Raw genomic sequence first — 6,000 nt, 5'->3', positions numbered from 1 at the left:
ATCTTAGATCTGAAAATGGATTTGTTTGTCAAATTCAATTTCCTCATTGTCTTGTTCAATTTGCAATTAAAATTTACAAAATTAAGAGGTTACTTGTTAAAATCCTAATTTTCAAAAATCATCTTGAACTTGTGCAAAAATTGGATTTCAATTTATTTTTTCAGATTTTTGATTGTTCTCAAATTTATCTTCAATCCTACAATTCAAAATTTCAATTTCCCTACTTTTTCTCAAAATTCAAATTTTAAAATTAAGTGGTTAGGTCATAAAACCCTAATTTTTAGACTTAATTAGATTTTGTGTGAATTTAAAATCAATTTCATTTACATTCAGATTTCTAAACATTTTCCAAGGTTTCCCTATCTATTAGGTTTGACCCTTTTCAAAATTGTAATTCAATTCCTCTTTTTCTTCAAAACCCTAATAGGGTCCTATTTTCACATTTGCGCCTTCATTTCGCCCATTTAGAGATCATAAAATTTGCCAATTTTTTGGGGTTAGCTTTAAAATCATTGTAATATCCATCCTTTAAAAAATTCGGTAAAAGTTGGTAGGACCATGTGTGTTCCCGCCATTGTCCTTGACTTTTTTCCTGAAATTTTGGGAGACTGTTATGACTGTATTTACTAGCCTAAATTTGGAAGATTGCATGATTTTATTGATTTTTGGTCCCTCTAGAATCGAAAATACCTTCAAAATTCAAAGTTTCAAATTTCAAGAAATTTTTAAAAATTAAGAGGTTAATTATAGTCTGCCTTGATTTTAAAAATTTTGATTTTAAAATTCATTGGTATTCCCTTGGTCCTAATTTTAAAGTTCCTATTTCCTTTCATTTTTGGAAATTGTGTCATCTTATTCTTCCAACAAAGTTCAAATTGTGTAATCATTATTTTCTTAAATTTTGCATAAACCAATTTTGTAAGCTTTGTTTCATAATTCAAAATTCAAATTTTCCATCTAGTGCATGAGTTTTACCATTATTAGTCCTACTTATCCTATGCCCATTAGACGAAGCATTAGAATAAAGGCTTCCCAAGGTTTAATTACCGAGGAGATGGAGCCTAATTTGGGTGACTTCTTTAATGAGGATCATGCTAATTCTTCCCATCCTATTCACCCCATTGATGGATCTCATTGTTAGCATTTGCATGAAGATTTCATTAATGATTTATTATGTTGTCATTGATGTCAATTAATCGGTAATGATGTTGTTATAATGTTGTTTTGTAATCGGTAGGAAGAGCTAGTGAAGGGAATTGTAACCGGTAGGTGAGTTTGTGGAGTGAACCAATATTGCTAAGTATTGGAGAGTTGAACCGGTAAACCCTACCTATTGATTTGATAAACCCTAATCGATTAAGTTTTTTTATATTGGTTTATGATCTGATGATGAGTGGTGATGATTATGACACATATGCATGTTGTATGAGAAGAGTTTCAAAGTGTTTTTGACACGTTGAGATAATGGTTTTCATCTTGGGAATGAGCAAGTATATTGCATGTAATGCAAACTGCGTGATGAGTTATCGAGTTCGATGAAGCGGTGATCAAGGAGCATTCGAGGCTATCTTGAATAATGTGTAGAGATTGTTATGTAATCCAACAATCATACTTGAGCTGACTTGTTTGTAATATCTATGAGAGAATTAGGTTTTTGTTGTGTTACCGAAATATTGATTTGTTTATAAGGTCGATGAGTTGTTTTCTTTCAGAGTTGGCAAATTTCTAGTTGAGTGTGTAGTTGACGAACTAAATGATGTATCTGTAGTTTGAGTAAAGGCAGATAGGAGCATGAAAAGGATCTAAACAAGAAAGTGTAGTGCTATTCAAATAGATCAGCACACCCATGTTGTTTTCTAACAATTACAACGACAAAATCCCTTAATCGGGTAAGCTCTAACAAGCTTAGTGTTATTAAAATCCTCTAACCAAGTGGTCCATTATCTTGGATTTCAAAATCCTCTATCAAGGTTACTCCTCACAGGGTATTGCTTTGAATAGGGCATTATAGTCAATCCCTTAACCGAGTGGTCCCTAACAGGATCTATTCTTAACAAGACTTTTTGTAAAGCTTTAATAGGCTTGGCTCCTAATAGGGTAAACTTCAAAAGAGTTCAAAATTCTTGTGAGTCTCATCTCACCGTGGTTTTTACCATTTGGGTTTCCACGTCAAAAATATTGTGTCAAGTGGTGAATGTTTTTGTGGTTATGTTTACTATGGTTGAAATGATTAACTTCTTAATCCACTTTTGATATGTCATGTTAACCAACAACAATCTGAAATGAGGTTTTACTTATGTCAGTAAAGCATTTAGATGTTTGGGAGTTTCAATTTTTTTATTGCTAATCTATTGTAATAGTCAACCGATTTAACTTGACAGTTTATCTTGACAGTGATATTGCATTTATAGTTCAGTGGTTTAACTTTTCAGTTTATAAGTTTTCTTTGAGAGGTTGACTCTGAGATTGGTGAAAGTTTATATCAGTTTTTCTATCTACTGATTCACCCCACCCCTCTCAGTAGTTGACCGGATCCTTATTCTTTCATCATACCATCACACATGTACATATATATGTGTGTGTGTGTATGTATGCATGTACATATATATACATATATATACATATGTACATATGTTTTATTCAAACTCATATACACATATACATATGTGTGTGTGTGTGTTTCAATTATAAAAGTGAACAAATAAGGATGATATTTCATCCATTTATACATTATTTGCACACAAAAATGCATATATCTATGGTCAAAGTACATAATTAATCTTCTAAAAACATTGAAATCAATCTTTCTTCGAAATAAAGAAATATCAATCAAGATTACTTATACAAATTTATTATTCAAATTTTAAAACAAACACCAAATTAATTCACGTAAATCTTAAATCTTTGGAAGATGCACATATGCATTCTAAAGTGGTGTGTGAGATTCCGTCTATTTTACCAAATTCCAGGAGCTAAAACAACTCTACCTGAACCATGTTCTCACCTTCATCTGCATTCACATGTTCCTGCATTCAATTGCACTTGATTGCTCATTAGTAATCACAATACCCAATTTCATAATAAAGATAATCCAAATCATTCAATTGCATTTAAATTTCCATTTCATTTCCATCTAATTTCAATTTAAATTTCATTTCCATTTCAATTTCATTTCATAAGCAAAAAATAGACATCATTTTCCTAATTAAATAATTATAGATAAAATGGTTTGTGACATCCTTCCCCACTTGGAAGAGACATCGCCCCAATGTCTTATTATTCTAACAATAAGCACATAGTATCTTAAACATCATTAAATAATAACCATGCATTATAGTCTTAAATCAAAACATAAAAAATGATAGTAGCATCCATGCTATCCAAGTTCACAACATGTGAATCAAAACCATAGTATCAAGGTATCTCATGCAATAAGCAAATACTACTCTAAGAAAAAAAATGAGGAAAATGACAGTCAATTATCTCAGCATCCTTCCATGTAGCACTATCCTTAGAATATTGGTCCCACTAGACCTTATACTGAGTAAAATCTCTGCTATATAGGTTAATTCTATGCCGGTCTAGGATTCGAATAGGCTCCACTAGCACCACCCTTAGATCCTGTACTTGTAAGGATCGCCAATCAAGAATATGAGATGCATAAGGATGATAAGGTTTCAACAAAGAGCATGGAACACATTATGGATTAGAGCTAGAGTAGGTTGTAAAGCTAATCTATAAGCAACTAGATTAATAACTTCCAGCACATCAAAGGGTCCCACATATCTTGGTGCCAACTTTAATGATTTCCCAAATGAGATAGAGCTCTTATGAGGCTTAACCCTCAAAAAGACTTTATCTCCTGCAACAAAGTATCTGAAAGTCTTGTTTCTATCAACATAGCTTTTTTGGCTATCGGTTGCCTCTCTCAATCTACTCTTGTTCAAATTCACCCACTCATCCATTTTCTTAAGCATATATGGACCAATGATGATCCTATATTCCATTCTATCCCAACTAATAGGTGCGCGACACTTTCCTCCATAGAGTGCCTCAAAAGGTGCCATCCCTAACGATGCATGAAAAGAGTTGTAAGAAAACTCAACCAAAGGTAAATACTCCTTCAATTTGTACTGGTGATCCATGAAACACATCTGAAGAAGATCCTCCAATACTAAATTAAACCTTTCTGTTCGGCCATCTGTCTAAGGATGATATATCGAACTAAAGTTCAGTTTAGTTCCCACAGTTGCATTCAACGTTGTCTAAAATCTAGATGTCATCCCGATATCCCTATCTGATATTATGTTTTTTGGTACACCATGCAATCAAAAAATCTCTTGCACAGATTTCTTAGCAAAAGTCAATGATCCATCCTTAAGATTCCCTAGTACAAAATGTGCAACCTTTATCAACTTATCAACAATAGCCAAGATGGTATCATGCTTGTTCTTGCTCAAAGGCAATCCTTGGATAAAATCCATACTGATTACTTGCCACTTATACTCAGGTATGTGGTGTTGATACAAAAGTCCTGCTAGATGAACATGCTCAACTTTCACTTGCTGGCATTCCAAACATGGTGCCACATACTCAACTACTTTCTTCTTGAGCTTAGGCCAAAAGTACAAAGTTCTCAGTTCAGCTACCATCTTTGTCACTCCAGGATGTCCTGAATAAGGTGTATTTCCCACCTCATGCAATATTAACTTCCTTAAGTCTCCAACTTCCAGAATGTATATCCTCCTTTGGTATCTAAAAATACCATCAAGTTCCAACTCATATCCATCAAATTGGTGATCTAAAGGATCTACTTCCAAGGCTTGCTTAATTCTTAGGTAATGCTCATCTTCAAAGAGATTCTGCAACACTTGTTGCCTCAAGTTTGACCTTGTGGCAACTATAACAGATAGATGTCTTCTTCTATTGAGAGCATCTGCTACCCTATTTTCCTTTCCTTTGATATATTCAATACCAAATTCATACTCACTTAGGAATTGAAGCCACCTCCTTTGTCTTGGATTAAGGTTATGTTGTGTAAAGATATATTTCAGTCCTAAGTGGTATGTTTTCAGCTCAAATGCCTTCCCTAGAAGATAATGCCTCCACATTTGTAATGCATGAACAATTGCTAAAATCTCCTAGTCATGTGGTGCATAATTCAATTCATATTGCTTCAGTTTTATTGATTCAAAAGAAACCACCCTTCCTTCCTTCATTAACACTACTCCTACACCTTCACCTGAAGCATCAGTAATCACTATGAAGTGTCCATTTGGATTTGGTATAGTCAAGACTAGTGTTGTTGTCAACTTCTGTTTCAAGAGCTGAAATGACTCTTCACACTTCTCAGTCCATTCGAATTTATTTCCCTTCTTCTGAAGAGAACTAATAGGTGTTTCTGTCTTAGAAAATCCTTCCATGTATTTTCTATAGTATCCTACTAGACCCATAAAAGTTCTGAGCTCTATAACACTCTGAGGTATTGGCCAATCTACAATTGCCTCTATCTTAGCAGGATCAATTGAAATTCGTTTCACAGATATAACATGGCTTAAGTAGTGCACCTTTTCTTGAAAGAAAGCACACTTCAAAAACTTAACAATTTTTTTTTGATCCTCAAGCCATTGAAAAACTACCCTTAAATTCTTCTTGTGTTCCTCTTCATTCTTAGAATAGATGAATATGTCATCAATTTATATAAGCATAAAATAATCCATAAATTCTTTGAATATACTATTCATAAGGCTCATGAATGTTGTTGGCGCATTGGTTAGACCAATAGGTACTACCATAAACTTGTAGTGTCCATATTGAGTTTAAAATGTTGTCTTAGGAACATCCTCATCCTTAATCCTCAACTGGTGATAACCTGATCGAAGATCGATCTTAGAAAACACTGTAGCACTCTTCATTTGATCAAAAAATTCATCTATCCTTGACAAAGGATATCTATTCTTAACGGTTACCATGTTTAGCATCTTGTATTCAATACATAAT

The sequence above is a fragment of the Cryptomeria japonica genome, chromosome 10, assembly GCF_030272615.1.
Source record: "Cryptomeria japonica chromosome 10, Sugi_1.0, whole genome shotgun sequence".
Taxonomy (NCBI): Eukaryota; Viridiplantae; Streptophyta; class Pinopsida; order Cupressales; family Cupressaceae; genus Cryptomeria; species Cryptomeria japonica.
This window is presented reverse-complemented; position numbering follows the sequence as displayed.